Source organism: Hyperoodon ampullatus (assembly GCF_949752795.1).
Source record: "Hyperoodon ampullatus genome assembly, chromosome: 10".
In the NCBI taxonomy this organism is placed as follows: Eukaryota; Metazoa; Chordata; class Mammalia; order Artiodactyla; family Ziphiidae; genus Hyperoodon; species Hyperoodon ampullatus.
This window is the reverse complement of record NC_136923.1, coordinates 43,440,727-43,457,067: the sequence shown is the minus strand read 5'-3', so window position 1 is coordinate 43,457,067 and position 16,341 is coordinate 43,440,727.

Here is a 16,341-nt window from a genome sequence, read left to right as displayed (position 1 = left end):
ACAGAAACACACTCATGTATCAAAACGTGTTCATCAAGGACGACCCACTTGGAAGCACAGGGAACGCTACAAAACATTCTTCAATAAACTAACAGGGAAAAGAATCCCAAATCCTACATGTACAGCTACATTTATAACTGCATCAAGTTGCTGTACAACTCAAACAAACATAACATTGTACATAATCTATGCTGAAATAGAAAATGAATATTAAATTACTAAACAAGAAAGGGGCAATGGATGCCTGCTCAATTACACTCAGGCCTCTGTGACGTCAGTTGGTGTCATATCCCTGGAGCCTCAGCAGACCTGGGTCCCGTGCCTGGAGTACGCTGCTGCTGAGGGAGCCAAGGAGGAGGACGTGCCACCTGATCAGCGGCCCATCGGACCTCTATTGCCCATTCTCCTCTGCATGGTAGCACAATCTCCCAATCCAATGTGACCCTCTTACAGGAAAGCAAAGCCTGGTGTACCCAAGTCATGGTAGAACAGCTGAGAGGGAAGAGCAGTGAAGAAACCAGATCTCCACAGCTCCTGCTAGGTGGATTTCCACCTCCAGCCTACTTCATTAGAATCGCCCCACCTACGAACCACAGCACCCTCCAAATAGCACATTGCAAAGTCTTAGGATACGCCTGGGGTGGGGCAGTGCAGATTAAGGGGCAAGAGGTAAAGATACACAAGCCCTGTGGTGTGTGTTTAGCCAATTCGACTACACTTTCCAATCCAACACCAGGACTCCTGCTATGGCTTTGGTTGCCCAAGTTACCAGACAGGATATGAAGTAGTGCTGCCGCCTTGTGGCACATTCCCATAACAACAACTTTAAAAACTGTGTTGAAGGGCAATTATCATTGACAAGGTCAAGGGCCTGCGGGTTTGCAAATGAACCCGGCCCTCAAGAAATGTCCTGGGCTATGTAACATGAAATGATTTCAAATCAGGCCCGACTCTCAGGCAGAAATGTTTCAAGACCTCAGTGGTATTCACGGGCTTTTTAAACAATAGCAAATCAAATGAAAAGATGCTCAGGATCTGTCATGATTACAGAATACAAATAAACCTAGACTAGGTGTTCCCTCGCTGCAGTCCTCAAAAAGCATAAAAGGAATAAGTGCTCAAGAGGGCAGGTGGAATAGGGAACCCTATTATGCTGTTGGAGAAAATGTAAATGGCTAAAAACCAGTATGGAAATCCGAAGGCAAGTTCCATACTGAACTAAAAAGTGGAGCTAGTATGAGACTCAGCAACCCAAGTCCAGTTCTTATAACCAGAGAACACCATCAGTGGAATAAAACACTTGCACCCCAACGGTCGTTGTGGTACTCTTTACCATACCCAAGAGATGCAAACGAACGAAATGTCCAGCGACACATGAATGGATCAAGATGTTCTGCTACATACACTTCCTCGACTACCACTCATCCACAGAACAAAATGAACTCATACTATTTGCAGCAACATGGCTGGAGCAGTAGATGATCTCACTAATTCTGGTAAGTTAGAGACAGAAAGACACATATCCCAGGATAACACTTATATGTACAGTCGAAATATGGATACAAAGAAGTAGTATACAAAGGAAACATAGATTCACAAACGGAAAAAAGAAGTGTAGAGTTCCCACAGGGGGAAATGGGAGATTGTGGAACGATGAAGTAGGATGTTGGGATTAACAGAAACACACGCATGTATCAAAACGTGTTCATCAAGGACGACCCACTTGGAAGCACAGGGAACGCTACAAAACATTCTTCAATAAACTAACAGGGAAAGGAATCCCAAATCCTACATGTACAGCTACATTTATAGCTGCATCAAGTTGCTGTACAACTCAAACAAACACAACATTGTACATAATCTATGCTGAAATAGAAAATGAATATTAAATTACTAAACAAAATGGGGCAAGGAATGCCTACTCTATTACACTCAGGCCTCTGTGACATCAGTTGGTGTCACATCCTTGGAGCCTCAGCAGGCCTGGGTCCCGTGGCTGGAGTATGCTGTTGCTGAGGGATCGAGGGATCAGGACGTGCAACCTGATCAGCGGCCCCTCGGACCTCTATTGCCCATTCACCTCTGCATGGTCCAAAATCTCCTGATCGAATGCCACCCTCTTACAGGTAAGCAAACCCTGGTGTACCCTAATGATGGTAGAACAGCTGAGAGGGAAGAGCTGTGAAGAAACCAGATCTCCACAGCTCCTGCTAGGCGGATTCCCACCTCCAGGCTACTTCATTAGAATCGCCCCACCTACGAACCACAGCACCCTCCGAATAGCACATTGGAAAGTCTTGGGATGTGCCTGGGGTGGGGCAGTGCAGGTTAAGGGGCAAGAGGTAAAGATACACAAGCCCTATGGTGTGTGTTTAGCCACGTTTGACTACACTTTCCAATCCAACACCAGGACTCCTGCTATGGCTTTGGTTGCCCAAGTTACCAGACTGGACACGAAGTAGTGCTGCCGCCTTGTGGCACATTCCCGTAACAACAACTTTAAAAACTGTGCTGAAGGGCAATTATCATTCACAAGGCCAAAGGCCTGCGGGTTTGTGAATGAACCCGGCCCTCAAGAAATGTCCTGGGCTATGTAACATGAAATGATTTCAAATCAGGCCCGACTCTCAGGCAGAAATGTTTCAAGACCTCAGTGGTATTCAGAGGCTTTTTAAAAAACAGCACATCAAATGAAAAGATGCTCAGGATCTGTCATGATTACAGAATACAAATAAACCTAGACTAGGTGTTCGCTCGCTGCACTCCTCAAAAAGCATAAGAAGAGTAAGTGCTCAAGAGGGCAGGTGGAATAGGGAACCCTATTATGCTGTTGGAGAAAATGTAAATGGCTAAAAACCAGTATGGAAATCCGAAGGCAAGTTCCCTACTGAACTAAAAAGTGGAGCTAGCACAAGGCTCAGCAACCCCAATCCAGTTCTAATAACCAGAGAATACCAACCGTGGAATAAAACACTTGCACCCCAACGGTCGTTGTGGTACTCTTTACCATAGCCAAGAGATGCAAACGAACGAAATGTCCAGCGACACATGAATGGATCAAGATATTCTGCTACCTACACTCCCTTGACTACCACTCATCCACAGAACAAAATGAACTCATACTATTTGCAGCAACATGGCTGGAGCAGTAGATGATCTCACTAATTCTGGTAAGTTAGAGACAGAAAGACACATATCCCAGGATAACACTTATATGTACAGTCGAAATATGGATACAAAGAAGTAGTATACAAAGGAAACATAGACTCACAAACGGAAAAAAGAAGTGTAGAGTTCCCACAGGGGGAAATGGGAGATTCTGGAACGATGAAGTAGGATGTTGGGATTAACAGAAACACACTCATGTATCAAAACGTGTTCATCAAGGACGACCCGCTTGGAAGCACAGGGAACGCTACAAAACATTCTTCAATAAACTAACAGGGAAAAGAATCCCAAATCCTACATGTACAGCTACATTTATAACTGCATCAAGTTGCTGTACAACTCAAACAAACATAACATTGTACATAATCTATGCTGAAATAGAAAATGAATATTAAATTACTAAACAAGAAAGGGGCAACGGATGCCTGCTCAATTACACTCAGGCCTCTGTGACGTCAGTTGGTGTCATATCCCTGGAGCCTCAGCAGACCTGGGTCCCGTGCCTGGAGTACGCTGCTGCTGAGGGAGCCAAGGAGGAGGACGTGCCACCTGATCAGCGGCCCATCGGACCTCTATTGCCCATTCTCCTCTGCATGGTAGCACAATCTCCCAATCCAATGTGACCCTCTTACAGGAAAGCAAAGCCTGGTGTACCCAAGTCATGGTAGAACAGCTGAGAGGGAAGAGCAGTGAAGAAACCAGATCTCCACAGCTCCTGCTAGGTGGATTTCCACCTCCAGCCTACTTCATTAGAATCGCCCCACCTACGAACCACAGCACCCTCCAAATAGCACATTGCAAAGTCTTAGGATACGCCTGGGGTGGGGCAGTGCAGATTAAGGGGCAAGAGGTAAAGATACACAAGCCCTGTGGTGTGTGTTTAGCCAATTCGACTACACTTTCCAATCCAACACCAGGACTCCTGCTATGGCTTTGGTTGCCCAAGTTACCAGACAGGATATGAAGTAGTGCTGCCGCCTTGTGGCACATTCCCATAACAACAACTTTAAAAACTGTGTTGAAGGGCAATTATCATTGACAAGGTCAAGGGCCTGCGGGTTTGCAAATGAACCCGGCCCTCAAGAAATGTCCTGGGCTATGTAACATGAAATGATTTCAAATCAGGCCCGACTCTCAGGCAGAAATGTTTCAAGACCTCAGTGGTATTCACGGGCTTTTTAAACAACAGCAAATCAAATGAAAAGATGCTCAGGATCTGTCATGATTACAGAATACAAATAAACCTAGACTAGGTGTTCCCTCGCTGCAGTCCTCAAAAAGCATAAAAGGAGTAAGTGCTCAAGAGGGCAGGTGGAATAGGGAACCCTATTATGCTGTTGGAGAAAATGTAAATGGCTAAAAACCAGTATGGAAATCCGAAGGCAAGTTCCATACTGAACTAAAAAGTGGAGCTAGTATGAGACTCAGCAACCCAAGTCCAGTTCTTATAACCAGAGAACACCATCAGTGGAATAAAACACTTGCACCCCAACGGTCGTTGTGGTACTCTTTACCATAGCCAAGAGATGCAAACGAACGAAATGTCCAGTGAGAGATGAATGGATCAAGATGTTCTGCTACATACACTTCCTCGACTACCACTCATCCATAGAACAAAATGAACTCATACTATTTGCAGCAACATGGCTGGAGCAGTAGATGATCTCACTAATTCTGGTAAGTTAGAGACAGAAAGACACATATCCCAGGATAACACTTATATGTACAGTCGAAATATGGATACAAAGAAGTAGTATACAAAGGAAACATAGATTCACAAACGGAAAAAAGAAGTGTAGAGTTCCCACAGGGGGAAATGGGAGATTGTGGAACGATGAAGTAGGATGTTGGGATTAACAGAAACACACGCATGTATCAAAACGTGTTCATCAAGGACGACCCACTTGGAAGCACAGGGAACGCTACAAAACATTCTTCAATAAACTAACAGGGAAAGGAATCCCAAATCCTACATGTACAGCTACATTTATAGCTGCATCAAGTTGCTGTACAACTCAAACAAACACAACATTGTACATAATCTATGCTGAAATAGAAAATGAATATTAAATTACTAAACAAAAAGGGGCAAGGAATGCCTACTCTATTACACTCAGGCCTCTGTGACATCAGTTGGTGTCACATCCTTGGAGCCTCAGCAGGCCTGGGTCCCGTGGCTGGAGTATGCTGTTGCTGAGGGATCCAGGGATCAGGACGTGCAACCTGATCAGCGGCCCCTCGGACCTCTATTGCCCATTCACCTCTGCATGGTCCAAAATCTCCCGATCGAATGCCACCCTCTTACAGGTAAGCAAAGCCTGGTGTACCCTAATGATGGTAGAACAGCTCAGAGGGAAGAGCTGTGAAGAAACCAGATCTCCACAGCTCGTGCTAGGCGGATTCCCACCTCCAGGCTACTTCATTAGAATCGCCCCACCTACGAACCACAGCACCCTCCGAATAGCACATTGGAAAGTCTTGGGATGTGCCTGGGGTGGGGCAGTGCAGGTTAAGGGGCAAGAGGTAAAGATACACAAGCCCTGTGATGTGTGTTTAGCCACGTTTGACTACACTTTCCAATCCAACACCAGGACTCCTGCTATGGCTTTGGTTGCCCAAGTTACCAGACTGGACACGAAGTAGTGCTGCCGCCTTGTGGCACATTCCCGTAACAACAACTTTAAAAACTGTGCTGAAGGGCAATTATCATTCACAAGGCCAAAGGCCTGCGGGTTTGTGAATGAACCCGGCCCTCAAGAAATGTCCTGGGCTATGTAACATGAAATGATTTCAAATCAGGCCCGACTCTCAGGCAGAAATGTTTCAAGACCTCAGTGGTATTCAGAGGCTTTTTAAAAAACAGCACATCAAATGAAAAGATGCTCAGGATCTGTCATGATTACAGAATACAAATAAACCTAGACTAGGTGTTCGCTCGCTGCACTCCTCAAAAAGCATAAGAAGAGTAAGTGCTCAAGAGGGCAGGTGGAATAGGGAACCCTATTATGCTGTTGGAGAAAATGTAAATGGCTAAAAACCAGTATGGAAATCCGAAGGCAAGTTCCCTACTGAACTAAAAAGTGGAGCTAGCACAAGGCTCAGCAACCCCAATCCAGTTCTAATAACCAGAGAATACCATCCGTGGAATAAAACACTTGCACCCCAACGGTCGTTGTGGAACTCTTTACCATAGCCAAGAGATGCAAATGAACGAAATGTCCAGCGACACATGAATGGATCAAGATATTCTGCTACCTACACTCCCTTGACTACCACTCATCCACAGAACAAAATGAACTCATACTATTTGCAGCAACATGGCTGGAGCAGTAGATGATCTCACTAATTCTGGTAAGTTAGAGACAGAAAGACACATATCCCAGGATAACACTTATATGTACAGTCGAAATATGGATACAAAGAAGTAGTATACAAAGGAAACATAGACTCACAAACGGAAAAAAGAAGTGTAGAGTTCCCACAGGGGGAAATTGGAGATTGTGGAACGATGAAGTAGGATGTTGGGATTAACAGAAACACACTCATGTATCAAAACGTGTTCATCAAGGACGACCCGCTTGGAAGCACAGGGAACGCTACAAAACATTCTTCAATAAACTAACAGGGAAAAGAATCCCAAATCCTACATGTACAGCTACATTTATAACTGCATCAAGTTGCTGTACAACTCAAACAAACATTACATTGTACATAATCTATGCTGAAATAGAAAATGAATATTAAATTACTAAACAAGAAAGGGGCAACGGATGCCTACTCAATTACACTCAGGCCTCTGTGACGTCAGTTGGTGTCATATCCCTGGAGCCTCAGCAGACCTGGGTCCCGTGCCTGGAGTACGCTGCTGCTGAGGGAGCCAAGGAGGAGGACGTGCCACCTGATCAGCGGCCCATCGGACCTCTATTGCCCATTCTCCTCTGCATGGTAGCACAATCTCCCAATCCAATGTGACCCTCTTACAGGAAAGCAAAGCCTGGTGTACCCAAGTCATGGTAGAACAGCTGAGAGGGAAGAGCAGTGAAGAAACCAGATCTCCACAGCTCCTGCTAGGTGGATTTCCACCTCCAGCCTACTTCATTAGAATCGCCCCACCTACGAACCACAGCACCCTCCAAATAGCACATTGCAAAGTCTTAGGATACGCCTGGGGTGGGGCAGTGCAGATTAAGGGGCAAGAGGTAAAGATACACAAGCCCTGTGGTGTGTGTTTAGCCAATTCGACTACACTTTCCAATCCAACACCAGGACTCCTGCTATGGCTTTGGTTGCCCAAGTTACCAGACAGGATATGAAGTAGTGCTGCCGCCTTGTGGCACATTCCCATAACAACAACTTTAAAAACAGTGTTGAAGGGCAATTATCATTGACAAGGTCAAGGGCCTGCGGGTTTGCAAATGAACCCGGCCCTCAAGAAATGTCCTGGGCTATGTAACATGAAATGATTTCAAATCAGGCCCGACTCTCAGGCAGAAATGTTTCAAGACCTCAGTGGTATTCACGGGCTTTTTAAACAATAGCAAATCAAATGAAAAGATGCTCAGGATCTGTCATGATTACAGAATACAAATAAACCTAGACTAGGTGTTCCCTCGCTGCAGTCCTCAAAAAGCATAAAAGGAATAAGTGCTCAAGAGGGCAGGTGGAATAGGGAACCCTATTATGCTGTTGGAGAAAATGTAAATGGCTAAAAACCAGTATGGAAATCCGAAGGCAAGTTCCATACTGAACTAAAAAGTGGAGCTAGTATGAGACTCAGCAACCCTAGTCCAGTTCTTATAACCAGAGAACACCATCAGTGGAATAAAACACTTGCACCCCAACGGTCGTTGTGGTACTCTTTACCATAGCCAAGAGATGCAAACGAACGAAATGTCCAGCGACACATGAATGGATCAAGATGTTCTGCTACATACACTTCCTCGACTACCACTCATCCACAGAACAAAATGAACTCATACTATTTGCAGCAACATGGCTGGAGCAGTAGATGATCTCACTAATTCTGGTAAGTTAGAGACAGAAAGACACATATCCCAGGATAACACTTATATGTACAGTCGAAATATGGATACAAAGAAGTAGTATACAAAGGAAACATAGATTCACAAACGGAAAAAAGAAGTGTAGAGTTCCCACAGGGGGAAATGGGAGATTGTGGAACGATGAAGTAGGATGTTGGGATTAACAGAAACACACGCATGTATCAAAACGTGTTCATCAAGGACGACCCACTTGGAAGCACAGGGAACGCTACAAAACATTCTTCAATAAACTAACAGGGAAAGGAATCCCAAATCCTACATGTACAGCTACATTTATAGCTGCATCAAGTTGCTGTACAACTCAAACAAACACAACATTGTACATAATCTATGCTGAAATAGAAAATGAATATTAAATTACTAAACAAAATGGGGCAAGGAATGCCTACTCTATTACACTCAGGCCTCTGTGACATCAGTTGGTGTCACATCCTTGGAGCCTCAGCAGGCCTGGGTCCCGTGGCTGGAGTATGCTGTTGCTGAGGGATCGAGGGATCAGGACGTGCAACCTGATCAGCGGCCCCTCGGACCTCTATTGCCCATTCACCTCTGCATGGTCCAAAATCTCCTGATCGAATGCCACCCTCTTACAGGTAAGCAAACCCTGGTGTACCCTAATGATGGTAGAACAGCTGAGAGGGAAGAGCTGTGAAGAAACCAGATCTCCACAGCTCCTGCTAGGCGGATTCCCACCTCCAGGCTACTTCATTAGAATCGCCCCACCTACGAACCACAGCACCCTCCGAATAGCACATTGGAAAGTCTTGGGATGTGCCTGGGGTGGGGCAGTGCAGGTTAAGGGGCAAGAGGTAAAGATACACAAGCCCTATGGTGTGTGTTTAGCCACGTTTGACTACACTTTCCAATCCAACACCAGGACTCCTGCTATGGCTTTGGTTGCCCAAGTTACCAGACTGGACACGAAGTAGTGCTGCCGCCTTGTGGCACATTCCCGTAACAACAACTTTAAAAACTGTGCTGAAGGGCAATTATCATTCACAAGGCCAAAGGCCTGCGGGTTTGTGAATGAACCCGGCCCTCAAGAAATGTCCTGGGCTATGTAACATGAAATGATTTCAAATCAGGCCCGACTCTCAGGCAGAAATGTTTCAAGACCTCAGTGGTATTCAGAGGCTTTTTAAAAAACAGCACATCAAATGAAAAGATGCTCAGGATCTGTCATGATTACAGAATACAAATAAACCTAGACTAGGTGTTCGCTCGCTGCACTCCTCAAAAAGCATAAGAAGAGTAAGTGCTCAAGAGGGCAGGTGGAATAGGGAACCCTATTATGCTGTTGGAGAAAATGTAAATGGCTAAAAACCAGTATGGAAATCCGAAGGCAAGTTCCCTACTGAACTAAAAAGTGGAGCTAGCACAAGGCTCAGCAACCCCAATCCAGTTCTAATAACCAGAGAATACCAACCGTGGAATAAAACACTTGCACCCCAACGGTCGTTGTGGTACTCTTTACCATAGCCAAGAGATGCAAACGAACGAAATGTCCAGCGACACATGAATGGATCAAGATATTCTGCTACCTACACTCCCTTGACTACCACTCATCCACAGAACAAAATGAACTCATACTATTTGCAGCAACATGGCTGGAGCAGTAGATGATCTCACTAATTCTGGTAAGTTAGAGACAGAAAGACACATATCCCAGGATAACACTTATATGTACAGTCGAAATATGGATACAAAGAAGTAGTATACAAAGGAAACATAGACTCACAAACGGAAAAAAGAAGTGTAGAGTTCCCACAGGGGGAAATGGGAGATTCTGGAACGATGAAGTAGGATGTTGGGATTAACAGAAACACACTCATGTATCAAAACGTGTTCATCAAGGACGACCCGCTTGGAAGCACAGGGAACGCTACAAAACATTCTTCAATAAACTAACAGGGAAAAGAATCCCAAATCCTACATGTACAGCTACATTTATAACTGCATCAAGTTGCTGTACAACTCAAACAAACATAACATTGTACATAATCTATGCTGAAATAGAAAATGAATATTAAATTACTAAACAAGAAAGGGGCAACGGATGCCTGCTCAATTACACTCAGGCCTCTGTGACGTCAGTTGGTGTCATATCCCTGGAGCCTCAGCAGACCTGGGTCCCGTGCCTGGAGTACGCTGCTGCTGAGGGAGCCAAGGAGGAGGACGTGCCACCTGATCAGCGGCCCATCGGACCTCTATTGCCCATTCTCCTCTGCATGGTAGCACAATCTCCCAATCCAATGTGACCCTCTTACAGGAAAGCAAAGCCTGGTGTACCCAAGTCATGGTAGAACAGCTGAGAGGGAAGAGCAGTGAAGAAACCAGATCTCCACAGCTCCTGCTAGGTGGATTTCCACCTCCAGCCTACTTCATTAGAATCGCCCCACCTACGAACCACAGCACCCTCCAAATAGCACATTGCAAAGTCTTAGGATACGCCTGGGGTGGGGCAGTGCAGATTAAGGGGCAAGAGGTAAAGATACACAAGCCCTGTGGTGTGTGTTTAGCCAATTCGACTACACTTTCCAATCCAACACCAGGACTCCTGCTATGGCTTTGGTTGCCCAAGTTACCAGACAGGATATGAAGTAGTGCTGCCGCCTTGTGGCACATTCCCATAACAACAACTTTAAAAACTGTGTTGAAGGGCAATTATCATTGACAAGGTCAAGGGCCTGCGGGTTTGCAAATGAACCCGGCCCTCAAGAAATGTCCTGGGCTATGTAACATGAAATGATTTCAAATCAGGCCCGACTCTCAGGCAGAAATGTTTCAAGACCTCAGTGGTATTCACGGGCTTTTTAAACAACAGCAAATCAAATGAAAAGATGCTCAGGATCTGTCATGATTACAGAATACAAATAAACCTAGACTAGGTGTTCCCTCGCTGCAGTCCTCAAAAAGCATAAAAGGAGTAAGTGCTCAAGAGGGCAGGTGGAATAGGGAACCCTATTATGCTGTTGGAGAAAATGTAAATGGCTAAAAACCAGTATGGAAATCCGAAGGCAAGTTCCATACTGAACTAAAAAGTGGAGCTAGTATGAGACTCAGCAACCCAAGTCCAGTTCTTATAACCAGAGAACACCATCAGTGGAATAAAACACTTGCACCCCAACGGTCGTTGTGGTACTCTTTACCATAGCCAAGAGATGCAAACGAACGAAATGTCCAGTGAGAGATGAATGGATCAAGATGTTCTGCTACATACACTTCCTCGACTACCACTCATCCATAGAACAAAATGAACTCATACTATTTGCAGCAACATGGCTGGAGCAGTAGATGATCTCACTAATTCTGGTAAGTTAGAGACAGAAAGACACATATCCCAGGATAACACTTATATGTACAGTCGAAATATGGATACAAAGAAGTAGTATACAAAGGAAACATAGATTCACAAACGGAAAAAAGAAGTGTAGAGTTCCCACAGGGGGAAATGGGAGATTGTGGAACGATGAAGTAGGATGTTGGGATTAACAGAAACACACGCATGTATCAAAACGTGTTCATCAAGGACGACCCACTTGGAAGCACAGGGAACGCTACAAAACATTCTTCAATAAACTAACAGGGAAAGGAATCCCAAATCCTACATGTACAGCTACATTTATAGCTGCATCAAGTTGCTGTACAACTCAAACAAACACAACATTGTACATAATCTATGCTGAAATAGAAAATGAATATTAAATTACTAAACAAAAAGGGGCAAGGAATGCCTACTCTATTACACTCAGGCCTCTGTGACATCAGTTGGTGTCACATCCTTGGAGCCTCAGCAGGCCTGGGTCCCGTGGCTGGAGTATGCTGTTGCTGAGGGATCCAGGGATCAGGACGTGCAACCTGATCAGCGGCCCCTCGGACCTCTATTGCCCATTCACCTCTGCATGGTCCAAAATCTCCCGATCGAATGCCACCCTCTTACAGGTAAGCAAAGACTGGTGTACCCTAATGATGGTAGAACAGCTCAGAGGGAAGAGCTGTGAAGAAACCAGATCTCCACAGCTCCTGCTAGGCGGATTCCCACCTCCAGGCTACTTCATTAGAATCGCCCCACCTACGAACCACAGCACCCTCCGAATAGCACATTGGAAAGTCTTGGGATGTGCCTGGGGTGGGGCAGTGCAGGTTAAGGGGCAAGAGGTAAAGATACACAAGCCCTGTGGTGTGTGTTTAGCCACGTTTGACTACACTTTCCAATCCAACACCAGGACTCCTGCTATGGCTTTGGTTGCCCAAGTTACCAGACTGGACACGAAGTAGTGCTGCCGCCTTGTGGCACATTCCCGTAACAACAACTTTAAAAACTGTGCTGAAGGGCAATTATCATTCACAAGGCCAAAGGCCTGCGGGTTTGTGAATGAACCCGGCCCTCAAGAAATGTCCTGGGCTATGTAACATGAAATGATTTCAAATCAGGCCCGACTCTCAGGCAGAAATGTTTCAAGACCTCAGTGGTATTCAGAGGCTTTTTAAAAAACAGCACATCAAATGAAAAGATGCTCAGGATCTGTCATGATTACAGAATACAAATAAACCTAGACTAGGTGTTCGCTCGCTGCACTCCTCAAAAAGCATAAGAAGAGTAAGTGCTCAAGAGGGCAGGTGGAATAGGGAACCCTATTATGCTGTTGGAGAAAATGTAAATGGCTAAAAACCAGTATGGAAATCCGAAGGCAAGTTCCCTACTGAACTAAAAAGTGGAGCTAGCACAAGGCTCAGCAACCCCAATCCAGTTCTAATAACCAGAGAATACCATCCGTGGAATAAAACACTTGCACCCCAACGGTCGTTGTGGTACTCTTTACCATAGCCAAGAGATGCAAACGAACGAAATGTCCAGCGACACATGAATGGATCAAGATATTCTGCTACCTACACTCCCTTGACTACCACTCATCCACAGAACAAAATGAACTCATACTATTTGCAGCAACATGGCTGGAGCAGTAGATGATCTCACTAATTCTGGTAAGTTAGAGACAGAAAGACACATATCCCAGGATAACACTTATATGTACAGTCGAAATATGGATACAAAGAAGTAGTATACAAAGGAAACATAGACTCACAAACGGAAAAAAGAAGTGTAGAGTTCCCACAGGGGGAAATTGGAGATTGTGGAACGATGAAGTAGGATGTTGGGATTAACAGAAACACACTCATGTATCAAAACGTGTTCATCAAGGACGACCCGCTTGGAAGCACAGGGAACGCTACAAAACATTCTTCAATAAACTAACAGGGAAAAGAATCCCAAATCCTACATGTACAGCTACATTTATAACTGCATCAAGTTGCTGTACAACTCAAACAAACATAACATTGTACATAATCTATGCTGAAATAGAAAATGAATATTAAATTACTAAACAAGAAAGGGGCAACGGATGCCTGCTCAATTACACTCAGGCCTCTGTGACGTCAGTTGGTGTCATATCCCTGGAGCCTCAGCAGACCTGGGTCCCGTGCCTGGAGTACGCTGCTGCTGAGGGAGCCAAGGAGGAGGACGTGCCACCTGATCAGCGGCCCATCGGACCTCTATTGCCCATTCTCCTCTGCATGGTAGCACAATCTCCCAATCCAATGTGACCCTCTTACAGGAAAGCAAAGCCTGGTGTACCCAAGTGATGGTAGAACAGCTGAGAGGGAAGAGCAGTGAAGAAACCAGATCTCCACAGCTCCTGCTAGGTGGATTTCCACCTCCAGCCTACTTCATTAGAATCGCCCCACCTACGAACCACAGCACCCTCCAAATAGCACATTGCAAAGTCTTAGGATACGCCTGGGGTGGGGCAGTGCAGATTAAGGGGCAAGAGGTAAAGATACACAAGCCCTGTGGTGTGTGTTTAGCCAATTCGACTACACTTTCCAATCCAACACCAGGACTCCTGCTATGGCTTTGGTTGCCCAAGTTACCAGACAGGATATGAAGTAGTGCTGCCGCCTTGTGGCACATTCCCATAACAACAACTTTAAAAACTGTGTTGAAGGGCAATTATCATTGACAAGGTCAAGGGCCTGCGGGTTTGCAAATGAACCCGGCCCTCAAGAAATGTCCTGGGCTATGTAACATGAAATGATTTCAAATCAGGCCCGACTCTCAGGCAGAAATGTTTCAAGACCTCAGTGGTATTCACGGGCTTTTTAAACAACAGCAAATCAAATGAAAAGATGCTCAGGATCTGTCATGATTACAGAATACAAATAAACCTAGACTAGGTGTTCCCTCGCTGCAGTCCTCAAAAAGCATAAAAGGAGTAAGTGCTCAAGAGGGCAGGTGGAATAGGGAACCCTATTATGCTGTTGGAGAAAATGTAAATGGCTAAAAACCAGTATGGAAATCCGAAGGCAAGTTCCATACTGAACTAAAAAGTGGAGCTAGTATGAGACTCAGCAACCCAAGTCCAGTTCTTATAACCAGAGAACACCATCAGTGGAATAAAACACTTGCACCCCAACGGTCGTTGTGGTACTCTTTACCATAGCCAAGAGATGCAAACGAACGAAATGTCCAGTGAGAGATGAATGGATCAAGATGTTCTGCTACATACACTTCCTCGACTACCACTCATCCATAGAACAAAATGAACTCATACTATTTGCAGCAACATGGCTGGAGCAGTAGATGATCTCACTAATTCTGGTAAGTTAGAGACAGAAAGACACATATCCCAGGATAACACTTATATGTACAGTCGAAATATGGATACAAAGAAGTAGTATACAAAGGAAACATAGATTCACAAACGGAAAAAAGAAGTGTAGAGTTCCCACAGGGGGAAATGGGAGATTGTGGAACGATGAAGTAGGATGTTGGGATTAACAGAAACACACGCATGTATCAAAACGTGTTCATCAAGGACGACCCACTTGGAAGCACAGGGAACGCTACAAAACATTCTTCAATAAACTAACAGGGAAAGGAATCCCAAATCCTACATGTACAGCTACATTTATAGCTGCATCAAGTTGCTGTACAACTCAAACAAACACAACATTGTACATAATCTATGCTGAAATAGAAAATGAATATTAAATTACTAAACAAAAAGGGGCAAGGAATGCCTACTCTATTACACTCAGGCCTCTGTGACATCAGTTGGTGTCACATCCTTGGAGCCTCAGCAGGCCTGGGTCCCGTGGCTGGAGTATGCTGTTGCTGAGGGATCCAGGGATCAGGACGTGCAACCTGATCAGCGGCCCCTCGGACCTCTATTGCCCATTCACCTCTGCATGGTCCAAAATCTCCCGATCGAATGCCACCCTCTTACAGGTAAGCAAAGACTGGTGTACCCTAATGATGGTAGAACAGCTCAGAGGGAAGAGCTGTGAAGAAACCAGATCTCCACAGCTCCTGCTAGGCGGATTCCCACCTCCAGGCTACTTCATTAGAATCGCCCCACCTACGAACCACAGCACCCTCCGAATAGCACATTGGAAAGTCTTGGGATGTGCCTGGGGTGGGGCAGTGCAGGTTAAGGGGCAAGAGGTAAAGATACACAAGCCCTGTGGTGTGTGTTTAGCCACGTTTGACTACACTTTCCAATCCAACACCAGGACTCCTGCTATGGCTTTGGTTGCCCAAGTTACCAGACTGGACACGAAGTAGTGCTGCCGCCTTGTGGCACATTCCCGTAACAACAACTTTAAAAACTGTGCTGAAGGGCAATTATCATTCACAAGGCCAAAGGCCTGCGGGTTTGTGAATGAACCCGGCCCTCAAGAAATGTCCTGGGCTATGTAACATGAAATGATTTCAAATCAGGCCCGACTCTCAGGCAGAAATGTTTCAAGACCTCAGTGGTATTCAGAGGCTTTTTAAAAAACAGCACATCAAATGAAAAGATGCTCAGGATCTGTCATGATTACAGAATACAAATAAACCTAGACTAGGTGTTCGCTCGCTGCACTCCTCAAAAAGCATAAGAAGAGTAAGTGCTCAAGAGGGCAGGTGGAATAGGGAACCCTATTATGCTGTTGGAGAAAATGTAAATGGCTAAAAACCAGTATGGAAATCCGAAGGCAAGTTCCCTACTGAACTAAAAAGTGGAGCTAGCACAAGGCTCAGCAACCCCAATCCAGTTCTAATAAC